The sequence below is a fragment of a genome, unplaced genomic scaffold (genome assembly GCF_019419815.1).
Source record: "Pyrus x bretschneideri cultivar Hongxiangsu unplaced genomic scaffold, Pyrus_bretschneideri_v1 Contig32, whole genome shotgun sequence".
NCBI lineage: Eukaryota > Viridiplantae > Streptophyta > Magnoliopsida > Rosales > Rosaceae > Pyrus > Pyrus x bretschneideri.
In genome coordinates this window covers 2,874,896-2,889,961 of record NW_025999635.1, presented here as the reverse complement: position 1 = coordinate 2,889,961, position 15,066 = coordinate 2,874,896, and positions in this window count along the sequence as shown.

Here is a 15,066-nt window from a genome sequence, read left to right as displayed (position 1 = left end):
AATCCTAAACCCTAGCAAAAGAAATTATGCAAGGCGAAAAAACTTGCGAATTTCGTATGTATGGTTGGTGAATCTCATATATAGCTAGATTGTCGTCTACGTGTTATGCTAAAGCTAAAGTATTAAACTTTAAGGTTGTGTAGTGACTCACATTTAAAAACAAATATGCACATATATATGCAGTTGATATGTTATCTATACATTGTTATGATTGTTGATACAATTGATATAGTATAATTAAAATATGATCTGTTATTGTCGTTATTGTTTTCGCTAAGCCTAATAAGCAGATACTTCGTTGCATATATATGGTTCCATAGTTTGTATCATAAAACAAAGTGTTGGTCATGGCCACTAATTTTGTAAATGCAACCCAATTAATCACAATAAATGGATGAAATTAGAGAAGTAGTGCATGCATGCAATGTACCACAAGAAGATGAAAGTGCCCGGTTCCCAAAGATACCCATTCAAGTAGGGAAGTGTGGGGGTGAGGGATCACCCGGATGAGATAGAGGATTAGGATTCTCTTCCTTTGTTTTCTCGTTCATTTTCATTCATTCCTCTTACATTCTCTTATTTTATCTTTATCTTGTTATAATAAATTAATATAAAATATTAATATAATTTAATCATGACAGTTCAAAAAAAAAAAAAAAAAAAAGAAAAAAAAAAAAAAAGAGAGGAGATAATCCTACTCCTGAGATGAAACAGAAAGAGTGATGACTGAGGTCGGAGTCAAACTAGGGTTATAGAGTGGTCAGCCACTGGACACGGGGTCTGCAGCCACACGTGTGGGGCGACTGCGCGTTGAATGCCAGACCCCTCTCTCTGTATGTCTGTGTGAGTGTGTACACTTTTCAACGTTTGTAAATTTCATCAGTCTGACTTCACACGAATGGGTTTGTCTGTCAGAAGTGCACGTGTGGGGGGCATGAGAGATGGAAGAGATTGAGATTTGAGAGAGCACTGACGATGTTCACGTATGGGTTTGTCTGTCAGAAGTGCACGTGTGGGGGGACATGAGAGATGGAAGAGACTGAGATTTGAGAGAGCACTGACGATGTTCACGTACTTCCGGAGCAAGGTTCACATGCACTCCCATGGCATTTGTCGCTCCTCCCCCCCCGCCGGCTCTCTCTCTCTGTGCCCGGCTTTTAGCTTCCAATTGATTCACAACTAGTTCTCTCTCTCTGTTCCTGGCTTTTTGGCTTCCAATTGATTCACAACTAGCTAGTTTGTTTGTGGCTTCTTTCACAGACTTGGTCACATTCAACCTTGGTCTTTAGCTTTCGGTTCCATCCAAATTAGTTTCCTCGTGCCTTCTATAGTACGTACTTTTGTATTAGATATAGAATTTAGGGCAAAATTAAGGTACGTACATGCATGACCGTCTCTAAAATTTCGGGAGTTCTGTATGAAATTTATAAAATAATCATTCTTTAAGATAGTTTTAGAAAAGTAGGACAATGTTGATGCCAGAAAACAATCACTTAAATCAAAACAAACTTTAGTTCTTACTAATTGCAAGTTTACAAATGTCATTAATTATAAGTAAAAAGAGCTATAAACATAACATTTACTAAATAATCAAAAGCATTTCAATCTTCAACAACCAAACATGAAAAAGAAAACTTCAAAACTCTAACTTTAAAGTTTCACTTGAATATATAACATTATTATATTATAAATTGAAAAATATCCTTTCTTAGGATATTACTATTGACACCCAAAATATGTAACATCCCACATCGCTCAGGGGAGTGGATCTTGTAAGCCTTATATGTATATTCTCATCTCTACCTAGCATGAGGCCTTTTGGGAGCTCACTGGCTTCAGATTCCATCGGAACTCCGAAGTTAAGTGAGCTCTCAGGATGGGTGACCCACTGGGAAGTTCTCGTGTGAATTCCCAGAAACAAAACTGTGAGGGTGTGGTTGGGGCCCAAAATGAACAATATCGTGCTACGGTGGAGGCTCGGGCCATAATGTGACAAAATATCTCATTGCACTCCAAATTTTTATATTTAAAAAAAAAAAGAATCTTTTAAGTAGTGCACAATGAGATTTTAAAGTGCTAACAAAAATAATTTTTGAATATAAAACATCATTACATAATATGAGATGGCAAAAATTTTAGAGTCCCTTAACATTTGAGGCCTTATGTAATGACCCGTCCCCAAATTTTAAGGTTTTAATAATTTTAATTTGTGAATTTATGAAAATGCCTTTTGAAACAAATACGTTGACTTCTGTTCACTGCCTTGTCGTATCACGTAAGATTCGTTTTCTTGGCGTATCCTCGTAGTACTCGTCGCTACAAGCACATGAGCGTAAACAGAATGTAATTTGAAGTTATAACGAAGGAGTTACTAACAAACGAAGTCGGGGACAAAATAGTATATTGATTAATTGCTAGAAGGCTACATATGTTTGGAGCAAAATCTGGAAAGCCACGTGTGTGGCCCAGATTGAATAAAAGAAGAAACAAATGGTTAGGAGAAGATATAAAGGAAAGAAAAGAGGGGCGGGATACCCATTCAAAAGATGAGAGAGAAGAGAGTGACTAATGGGAGAGGAGAGAAAGGAGAGAAAGGAGACAAGGGGAGAAGGAGAGGAACCCGCCGGGTTCCCCTTAACCCCTACCCGACCCGGCGGCATCTATGTTTTCCGATGCCATTCAGGCAATTTCTCCGGTGAATCACGTCCTACCACCACTACCAAACATCTACCCGACCTTCCCTTATTCATGTCCACCCAAAATCCACCTAGATTGACCTCGTTTTGAGGAAGAATGGAACCTATGGGTTCCGAAGGTGTGACGGAGAAGATCCGCCCATCGTGAAAACATCATCGACCATTACCATCATCCAACCACTCACCTTGAACCCAGGAACAAAGCCCAAACAAGTTTGGGGCCGTCGGAGTTCGAATCGAGGTCGAATCAAAGCACACCTTTTATAGGGTTTTCGTCGGTTCAAGGATGATTTGGGGAATTTTCCGGCCAAATTGGACTTAGCCATATGTATAAAACTTGCTCTACTAACTGAGATCTTCATTTTTGTGAAGTTTGAGAATTTTTAGAAATAGTTGATTTTTCCGGCCAGTCGAGGCGGCCAACCGTCGTGTACGGCGGTGTGTGGGCTGAGGCATCCCCTGACTTTCCTAGGCTAAATTTGATTCTCCAATTCTATATGTGAAGTCCAATTGACGAATTTCTATCATTTGAACCTACTTCCATTAAGGTTCGCCACTATAACGATCCGACCGTTGAATCGTCACCAAACTTTAGTACATTATAGTATGCAATTTATAAGGATCATAGGAACTTACGGATCGGGAATCCGACATACGGATCTTCCCAAATTGGATTTGTTAGTTCATAAAATAAAACGTTGATCGCCACTTGAATTTGCAATTGACAGAGAAATCGTTGGATCATAAAGAAACTTTAGTATGATGTTTTAGAAGCACAATGTGGATCTTTGAAGTTATGAATCAAAAATTTGAGGTACGGATCTAAGGTTGTGGACCTTATCGTCGACCCTTGACTAACGGTTGACTTTTGGTTAATGGGTTTCAAATCATTCTAGAACGTTCTTGGGGATGTGTTTTATGTAAGTTACGTGTTCTATAGATAAGAATTATGAGTTGTGAATTGATATTTGTTCTAGGCGACGATCGTTCGTGATGCATTGATGTTCGTGCCAGGGAGTTGTAACGCGGACCTCAGGTGAGTGGGTCTTTTTCCTTTTTATAGATATATAAACTTTATGGTTTCTAGAAACGTTTTTTTTTATATGGAACTATGCTTTGATTGCCATATCGTAAATAAGTTACATTTTAAATATTACATTGTTACACTTGTGAATTGTATTGTGTGATGCTGCGGAGACTTAGGTAAGCTTCATGTGAGTATTATGTGATTGAATGGGTTGTATTGCATTGGTATGCACACATTTATTTAGAGCTCATCATGGCTGCATCCCGGTATTAGTGCTCCTACACGGGGATAAGGCTAGCCTTTATGTGATTGTTCACCTCCCGCACCGCACGCTCACCTTGGATCCAAGTCTAATGCCAGCCTGTCGTATAGACCACAATAGGTGGTTCCGACTCATAGGTGACCCATAAATTATCGCACAACCTTCACGTGATCGTAGTACTTAAGCGTACAAATTTATATCCAGCTTGTCGTATAGGTCACACTAGGTGACTCCGACTCATGTGCTAGCCTAGATTGATGACCTACAGGTCCAGTCATACAGGTCACGTTAGGTGACTTCAACTGGCATACTATTTTATATTGGTTTCACACCTAACTTACATTTATTATTGCTGAGATATTATGACATGGCATACTTTAGTTTTCGCTGCTCTTGTGCATTGGTTTTTATACCTACGTAGTAGTATTATTTTTTGGAAATTATACGGGTTTTACAGCGAGGGGTTATAAGGCTTTCAAAAGGTTTTTATTAAAACTTTTTTTTTAGACCCACTTACCCTTGTTTTTTGCCCCTCCAGGTGTTAGTAGCAAAGTTTTTGTACCGACAATGATTATTGGCAAATCTTAGTGTAGGCGATTATCATCGATGGTATAATTCGCACCCTATTTTACAATACTATACTTATGCTCTGTCATCACGTGTGAATTGGGTTCATTCCGGCTCACAGCGCACTTAGGCACTTTTAGGTTTAAATTTATTCACACTTTCCACATCACTACACTTTATAGCTTCGTCACCTTCCTGGTGTCTGCCACCATAGCTCGATTCGAGGTCCTAGTTGACATTCCGGGTGGGGATGTGTCTCCTTATGTGACTGTACCTTTCCCTCCCCCTCAACGCCCCTTCTACGAAAGTGTAGCGACTCATGTAGAAGTCATAAGTATCATCTAAGTTGGATATTTGGCATCCACAAACGAAAATATCAGTGCTCAACATTTGAGTTTACAACTTACATTATTCATGTGAAAATTTTTCCAATTCTTACATGTACAAAGTCATTTCTCATTACATTAAAAAACAACTCAATAAAATTATGAAAGAAAATTTGTGTTCACACGTTAAATGATGCTTTGCCTACAACAAGAAAATGACCTTAAACTCTTTACTTATAAAAAGTTAGCATTTCTATTCTATAGTATGTCGTACTATTAATTTTATGGTTGGGTGTGTAAACACGAAATTTTTGTAACAAATAACAAAGGATCACGTGTACAAAATAATAATTTGTATTCATGAATTTGTAGGGTTACAATCTCTGTTTACAAGTTTCCTCTGATTCAATCTCCGAATGATGTGTAGACGTGTAGGTTGTTGATCCAAGGGCCACGATGACTTGATCTTGGATGAACGGTTGCCGCGAGGTTTTAACTCTTGGCGATTTAAAGGATCGTCATAGGTAGTAGTGCTTAATGATTCTTCGAAGGTTTGGTGCAGAACACAAAGTACTTTCCGAATTCTTCTGACTATTTTGGGAATTTGGGTGCTTGAGTTTTGGCAGCGTCTAGGTGCTTGAATGATTTTTGGATCATTTTCTTTGTCTTGGAGCCTCCTTTGTAGACTCTCCAAGCCTTGACTACGGATGAATTTGGCCTTTATTGTGGCTTGATTAATTGATGAAAGAACCAAGACTCAATATGTGGGCCAGTTCGTGATTTGACTTCATCAATTAATATTTGATTTAATTAAATTAAAATCAAATAGTTCATTTTCACCAAGTGTTGACACATGTCTTTCTTGATGACTCGTCCGACTTTGATGAGTCACATTCACGCATATGATTTATGAGACACATGGCGCATACCACGTATGCTCTGGCATGTCGAAACTTTAATGCGTTGGTGAACATCTATTTCACTGAAATTTCAATGTTTACAGGGTGATAGTAGGAAGAAGACATGTTTTGTTTCCTACTGTTAAATTTTTTTACGTTAAGATCTCTATTTTGATTTCTCTTCGGTACGTGTTTATAATTCTGCTAGAGAAATCAATTATTTATATGTTTCACATTCTCAACTTTCTTAAAGTTTGGTAATTGTCCAATTGATAATCTAGGCTAGCTATTGAACCTAATTGACAAAATGCACTTCAATTTCCACATGATTTCCAACTCCCAATTTTTAAATTTTTCATTTGGATAGTTGTTTGTAACTTAACTCTGACTAAGATATATGGTAAAAGTCATAATAAAGATCTTAAATTTGTTATCTAAAGGGGTGTATTTAATTGGGATTTTGAAGAATTTTAATTCTTTTAATGAATCTAGGGTTATTCAATCAAGATTTTAAGTAATTCTCTGAAATTCCGTGTGTATTCAATCAAGATTTTAAGATAATTTATTAAAATCCTTAATGTAACATCCCACATCATCCAGGGGAGTGGATCTTGTAAGCCTTATATGTATATTCCTATCTCTACCTAGCACGAGGCATTTTGGGAGTTCACTGGCATCGAGTTCCATCGGAACTCCGAAGTTAAGCAAGTTCGGGCGAGAGCATTCCCAAGATGGGTGACCTACTAGGAAGTTCTCGTGTGAGTTCCCAGAAACAAAACCGTGAGGGTGTGGTTGGGGCTCAAAGTGGACAATATCGTGCTACGGTAAAGTCGAGCCTTGGATGTGGTGGGGGCCCTGGCCGGGATGTGACAATTTGGTATCAGAGCCAATCCCTGGCCGGAAGTGTACTGATGAGGACGTCGGGCCCCTAAAGGGGGTGGATTGTAACATTCCACATCGTTCAGGGGAGCGGATCCTATAAGCCTTATATGTACCTAGCACGAGGTCTTTTGGAAGCTCACTGGCTTCGAGTTCCATCGGAACTCCGAAGTTAAGCAAGTTCGGGCAAGAGCATTCTTAGGATGGGTGACCTACTGGGAAGTTTTCGTGTGAGTTCCCAGAAACAAAATCATGAGGGCGTGGTTGGGGCCCCAAACAGACAATATCGTGCTACGGTGGAGTTGAGCCTGGGATGTGAGTCATGTGACACTTAAGTTTGGGTGTATTTAATTAGGATTTTAAAGAAGTTTATAACATTTCATGTGTATTCAATTAGAATTTGATTTTAAAGAATTTGAGAAAGTTGAGGAATTAAAGGGAAGTGAAGAGATTTTGTAGTATATTTTAAGCATCCACAAATCTCACATTTTCCCATGAGATTTTGAGAGAATTGAATCAAAATTTTACATGGAATCTCTACAAATAAAAAAAACTCCATAAAAATTCATAAAAAAAACTTCATAAAAATCCATTAAAGTTTTCTATTTCGTTGCAATGAATGACGTACTTTTCCCTATAAAAAAAAATCCATAAAAATCCATGATTTATAAATCCATTAACATCTCTCAAACTCCTAATTTTTTATTTTAAAGGGAGACAACTGGTGGCAAGCCATGATTATCCATCCCTTTTGGGGATCGATAAAATTCACAGAGGTATTTTAGTCTCTCATTGTTCATAAGTCTGACTTTCACACCAAACACGGATTCCAAATTCCCAATTAAATACACCCCCTAAATATCTAGGAGGTGAGAATTGTGGTATAACTAAAAACCATCTTTCCTAGCTATTTGACTGATTCGTTGGTGTCCCTATCTCCCATATCTAGAGCACATGTAATATACACTCAATGAACATGTTTGTATCTTTAGCTACTATGATTGTCTTAGCTAAGCTAGGAGTGGAATTATAAAAGGGTATGCAATTATGCGAGTCGCACGGTAGGATTCTTTTTCTGTCTTTTTTATTTGCCAAATGGAGGCGAATAATTACAATTTACAAGAAGTTTTGTTGAAATTTTTTTTTGAACAATAACAAGTAGGAATTCCTACTCAAAACATCTTTGTGTTCAAATGAGCTTTGTGCTTATGACCAAAATTATTCATACTATGAATCATCCTGTAAAAATCATCTCTACAAAAAAAGAATCAAAACTAAGGTCATTTAGTCAATCTATTGTAGCAAATATACAGACACTTCATAATGCTTTTACCAATTTTGTTCATCTGTATTTATACGGTTCGATAACTAAATAACGTTAGTTTTTAATTGATTTTTTACATAGGCATCTTTAGATAGTAATTTATAATCTGACAGATTTTGATCATAAACATGAAATTCTATGAATCTGCAACAAACAATTTTGAAGAGAAACTCCTACTCATCTTTTAAGTTGTGAAGTATTATTAAAGAAATTGGAAAACGTCAGCTTGGGAGGGTGTAGTGGGCTATGCTTCAACAATGTTCATGGTACCAAAACCATTGGAGTCAATTCTTATTGGAGATAATGGATCTTTAGAAACTCTACCAAAAGCTCATTAAAATATTAATGATTTTGATTTTGTTTTTTTTCTATGAAGTACTGCTGATAAACTTGATTGACATTGTCTGCCAAATGCCCTTTAAATCTTTAGGGTTTAGTTGCTTTGTCTCTAATCAAGTGGCATTATAATCCAAAACCCCACACTCATAATTCAAAACCCTGTCCTCAATTCCTTTGTCATTTGGTTCACTACTGCAGCGTTCAAGACTTTCTACCCCTCCACCAATCATTTTATAATCCACTAATTTAATCTCATAATTATGATTAATTTCTATAATTAATCAACCACCTCATCATTTTTTTTCACTTGCAAGAAAGAGGTTGAGACAGCAAAAGTGAACAGGGTTAGGGTTTTATCTTTTGAATTCGAGATGCTTACCATCTTGGTTGTTTGTTTGAAAAATGGTGGACAAACCTACCTACTATAAATCTACCGTCGGTATTCCACTTTTGTTTTCTTTAATTTCTTTACGAAAATTTATGCCATTCACATCTATTCGATAGTGCTTACTATAGTATAGATTTGAACTCCAAAAGTAAAACATTTAGATCTTGAGCTAAAATTCTCTTGCCAGCCTATGAAAAAAGATACAAATTCAGTTGATCATGTTAGCAACAATTTGAATTACTGTGCATGCATATACAGGACCATTAAAGATTGTTTCTCAAACAAGAAAAAGTCATTTGGTTAATGTGTTGTCAAGTGTATACGTTGTCCTTTCTCAATCATTTGATCACGTCTTTTCATGATCCTTATCATTAAAATTCAAAGTTTTCAAACCATTTTCATTAGTTTTTCTTTACAAATATGAAACTGCTAGGGTTTCCAGTTTCTAGGATTTAGGATAAGCGAGGGAGAAAATAATGGTAGTTTGATTTCATACAAATTCTGCTTTACATGGAGTATAAGATTTATACAATAATACATGAGGCTATTCTAGGATCGAAACATAGCTTTTAACAAGTGGCTTGGTGGCTTGGTGAACATGTTAGCTAACTACACTCCAATGCGAACGTAAGTTGTTGTGATGATCCCTGATTGAATGCGCTCATGAACGACATGACAATCGATTTCTATGTGCTTGGTGCGCTCGTGAAACACTGGATTAACATCTACATGTAGAGCAGCATGATTGTCACAATATAGCTTTGCTGGCACACGATGATCAACTTGTAGGTCAGCTAATAAATATTTCATCCATGTAAGCTCGCATGTAGCAGAAGCCATGGCACGATACTCCACTTCTGCTGAAGATCGAGAAATGGTCGTTTGTTTCTTAGTTTTCCAAGACACCAATGCACCACCAAGAAATATATAATAGCCTATGACGGATCTCCTTGTAAGTGGGCATCGAGCCCAATCGGCATTGTAATAACCAACCAACATTAAGTCCTATTTTGAAGGAAATAGAAGTCCTTGTCCAGGTGCCCATTTTAAGTATCACACGAGGCGATGAACAGCTTCTAGATGTGGTTTTCTTGGTTTTTGCATATATTGACTGAGTATATGAACTGCGTATGAAATCTCTGGCATGGTGATTGTAAGATAAATGAGTTTGCCAACAAGCCACCTATACTTCGAAGCATCGTGAAAAGCTTGTCCTTCCGTTTAAGATAACTTCAAGATTTCTTCCATGGGAAATTGTGTAGGCTTGGCACCAAGTAAACCAACTTCATCAAGAATATCAAGTGTGTATTTCCGTTGAGAAATGGAGATGCCTTGAGAGGACCGGGCCATTTCTACACCGACAAAGTATTTTAATGGTTCAATGTCCTTGATTCGAAAATGAGTGTGAAGAAATTGCTTGAGGTCACATATAGCCATTTCATCATTACCTGTGATGATCATGTCATCGACGTAGATTAGTACGGTTGTGAATAAGTGATCACGTACCTTTGTGAATAAAAAGTAATCAGCATTGGATTGTTGATATCCAGCTTGATGTATGGTCGTGGAAAATTTGGAAAACCAGCTGCGAAAAGCTCATTTGAGCCCATAGAGTGACTTGTTGAGTCGGCATACATTATGCTCCCCCTGTCGACGAAGACCAGGAGGCAACTGCATATACACCTCTTCCCCAAGGTCCCCATGGAAGAAATCATTTTGGACATCCATTTGGTGGAGAAACCAATGACGAATATAAGCCAAGGCCAAAAGACAACGAACTGTAATGAGTTTGGTAATAGGGGTGAAGGTTTCTTTGTAGTCGATACTTTCCCGTTGGGTAAAGTCTTTAGCAACAAGGCGAACTTTATAACGTTCGACAGAACCATCTGAATTGTACTTGATTTTATAGACCTATTTGCAACCAATGACCCAATGACTGGGAGGGAGGCGAGTCAGAGTCCATGTATTGTTGTGTTCCAAAGCAAGGAGTTTGGATTGCATGGCAGCTTACCATTGAAGATCATTATTAGCCTGCTCAAAAGTGGTAGGTTCGACAAAGGTGGAAATAGCACAGGCAAAAAGCGATGGAAAGAAGAAAGATGAGCATAAGAAACATAGTGAGATAAAGGATAACGAGTACCTGACATGGAAGATGAGTTAGCACCAAGAGCAAGTGACTGGACATGATATAAATGGTAGCCTTGGACTCGCACAAAGGGTTTAGTAGGACAGTGGGAGTGTTGAGTAGTAAAGGGAAGAGGCTGAGGGAATAGGGTCGAGTAAAGGTGGTTGGGTAAACTCGGTAGGAAGTGTGTCTGTGGAAGGTGATGGGTGTGGAGATGTGTCTGTGAGAGGTGGTACGGGCGTGGGAGTGGGAAGATCAAGGATAAGTTCTGAAGGTATAGAAATGGAAGGATCAAGAGGTAGAGGTAGGACAACATTATCGAGTTGGTGATCTGGTGGTTGATAAAGAAAAGGAAATTGATCTTCATGAAAGACAACGTCACGAGTAGTGAAAAATTTGTGGGTAGTGAGATCATAGAAATGGTAGCCCTTTTGACCAATAAGGTATCCAACAAAAATTCATTTCCTAGCACATTGATCAAATTTGTGTGGGAGTGAGATTTGTGGCATAGCATAAGCAACCAAAAACTCGGAGGTGGTTAAGATTGTGAGGGGTATGATGTAAAAGCTCGAAAGGAGTTTTGTGTTGGAGGAGTGATGTGGGTAAACGATTAATTAAATAACATGCGGTTTGAATACTCCCCCCCCCCCCCCCAAAAAAGTTAAAGGTAAATTGGCTTGAAATCGAAGTGCTCTCCCAACATTTAAAGATGGCGATGTTTCCTTTCAACTACCCCATTTTGTTGGGGAGTTGAAGGACAAGATGTGTGAAACATGATACCTTTGCTATCAAAGAATGATCGTAAAGAAGTGAATTCAGCCCTATTATCCGCCCTAAGTGTTTTGATCATGCAATTAAATTGTGTTTGAACCCAAGCAATAAAAGAGCATAAAAAGCCTTGTGTTTCAGACTTCAAACACATAAGGTGAATCCAAGTATAACGAGAATAATCATCAACAATGGTAAAAAAATATCGAGCCCCTGAATGAGAATTGACTCGATAGGGTCCCCAAATATCACAATGTATTAAATCAAAAGGTGCTTTAGATGAAATAAAACTTGATGGAAAAGATAAACGAGTTTGCTTAGCAAGAGGGTAAATGTCACACGAATGAGTCGAGTCAAACATAATAGTTGGAACTTGCTTGGTCAAAACTTGTAGAGGGCTGGTGGAAGGGTGTCCTAAGCGTTGGTGCCAAAGGTTGGAATGATGGCTGATGTTGTGGGCAAGGTGAGGATTTTGTGTCGGGGACAAGTAATAAAGCCCATTATATCGCTTGCCCAGGCCAATCGTCCTCCTCGTATCCATGTTCTGTATCACACAAAATGTGGGAAAGAAAATCACTATGCATTGTAAAGACTTGGTGAGTTTGCTAACGGATAACAAATAGACTCGAAAGTTAGGCACATGTAACACATCGTCAAGTTTAATAAGAGGAGTGATTTGAATGGAACCAATAGAGTCTATGGTGGCTTTGCCCCTATTCAGCATGTGTACAAACTCAAACATGGATGAGGCTTTCTTGTCAAGTAAATGAGGTGAAAGAGAGATGTGGTTCGTTGCCCCACTATCAATGATCCAATAGAGGGTTTTCTGTGGTAAAACTTCTTATATATTAGACAAGGGTGTAAGTGTACCTGTGGCGTTTGCAAAGTGTTGTGGGTTACCGTCATGATTGTTTTTTCTTGAGCATTACCATGATTTGATTGTACTCTTTAGCAGTGAATTTAGGCCCGTCACTGGTGGTTCCTTTGTGGTGCTGATCAATGTCTTTGGCGACTTCATTGCCAGTCTTCACTTGGTTGGTCGTAAGTTTCCTCTTGTTAGGAAGTGTTACCTTCTTGCCATGATATTTGTGCCTCAGCAGGAAGCCATAAAGATAGAAGCACCGATCTATGGTGTGATATTTTTTTTATCATAATATGAGCATTTAAAGGATGGATTACCTCGTTGTGTAGCAGGTTCCTTGTTACTTGTCACATTCATGGCATGTAAGTTGTTATTATTGCGGGTAAGAGATACCTCCACTTGTTTCTCTTATTGTAAAACAAAAGAGTATGCCTTCCGAGTGTCTAGGAGTGGCTGCATCAACAAGATTTGCCCATGTACCGCGGCATAGGATTCATTTAATCCCATGAGAAACTGCATCACCCTTTCCCTTTCATCTCGTTCATTAATCTTCTTCAAGCCCTCACAAGTGCATGTTGAAGGCTCATGGTAGGATGTCAATTCATCCTATAATGCCTTCAGCTTTGTGTAGTAGATCAAGACCAATTGTTGCTCCTGTCTGTGCTCAACAATTTCTCTCTTAATTTGATAAACACGTGAATCATTTCCTTGGAAAAACGATCACATAGGTTTGCCCACACATTTGCTGCTGATGTGTAGTAAGAAACGCTACTTGCAATGTCTTCATGCACAGAGTTCAGGATCCATGCAAGGACCATGTCATTGCATCGTTGCCACAATGCAAATTGTTTGTCTGTTTCAACAGGAGGGTCAATGGTTCCATCGACCAAGCCTAACTTGTTCTTCGCACTCAGACTGATACGCATAGCACTGCTCCATGTGTTGTAGTTGTCTTCTTGAAGAGTTTTGGAGACCAAAATGTTCCCAGGTTGATCAGATAGATGTACTATGAATGGGTTCGAGATGTCACTAGCCACCTCTGTTGGTTTTGGATTGGTTGCTGATTCACTGATGATGATAGTATTGTTTGGTTAAGGTGCGGAAGCATTGGGTATTCAGAGTCACCAAAAACGAGGCCCTGATACCATGTTAAAAATATGAAGCTGCTGGGGTTTCATGTTTCTAAGATTTAGGATACGTGAGGGAGAAAATAATGGTAGTTTGATTTCATACAAATTCTACTTTACATGGAGTACAAGATTTATACAATAATACATGAGGCTATTCTCGGAAGTCAACTATGAATATCAATACATGATTTACACGGATCAAGCTATTCCTATAACTAAGGAAGACACACAATCTTCAATGATACTCCAAGATATTGTCGTTCAATATCTTTAACATGTCATGATACTGATGATGAGGATGAGTGGTCGGTGAAAAAAAAAATGTAAAACTCTCCTATAATTAGCTTTTGCTACAATAAAAGAAAAAAAAAATTTATTGGAACAGTATACGTGCGGCCGCTAATCACTGCGACAAAATTCCGACATAAACAAGTATGGTAACTATGTAGTAATTTGGTTTTGGGTGGGAAATGACATTGAACATGATTAGTGTTGAGGATTATGCATGGAATGTGATCATTTAAATGGAATTTATTTCTAATAAACATGATGAAATCATGGAATTTAATCATGATGCACTGCGGCATGCTACATTTTGTTACTGGCGACCATGTGACCATCACATTTCTCACTTTCTCACAACATGTTTCCGACATCGATAGGTGTGAAATCATGGCAATTCTCTCATCGATTTTCTTATCACCATTTGATTTTTTTTTTTTTTTCCCCGTAAGTCTGTAACTATAATGTCTAATCTATTTTCTTTACAGCATAAGCCATCTGTTTGATCAGACTTATGTATAAAGCTCACAGCGTAGATAAAGATAATTACTTGGAAAGTGGTTTGCCCTTTCATTTGTTCTAAAAGCATTAGCTTTTTCATAATTTCACATAAACCCTAATCCCAAAATACTTATCACAGGATTTGGTTTTTATCTTTTCTTTGGGTGGTTACATTGTGTTTTCGTTTTGCCTCGGTTGGGCCTCCCTTTTGAAAATGTTCCATATCAAATGTCATCATTCAGCTGCCCAGGCTGAGAACCATATCCTCTAAAGGATCACGTCATCCGTATACCTCGACACATAACGAAGTAAGACCCCATATATTAGGGATGCACTTGATTGTGTGTTAAGTATACAGATGAGCTGGTCCTCTAGATGGACACAAGAATTTCTCCCATGATATGATGGCAGTAGAGCAGGAGGCCGGGTTTACCCTCCCTCCGTCCCACGCCATACAAAATCGGAAGTTCCACACTTTGATCAAACCAGAAAGGTATAAAATTTCCCCGTGTCAACACACATCCGTGGTATTTTCCTCTCCAAACCTTCCCTGGTTTTTTCTCCCCAAACCTCCCCAGTCCAAGGCCCGGCAAAAGTACCCGGTCTGAGGCCCGGCTGGAGTAGGGTTTTGCCAGGTAAAATTGCCATCCCTTATGACTCCATGACATGACTCGGCAACTGAAACGAAATC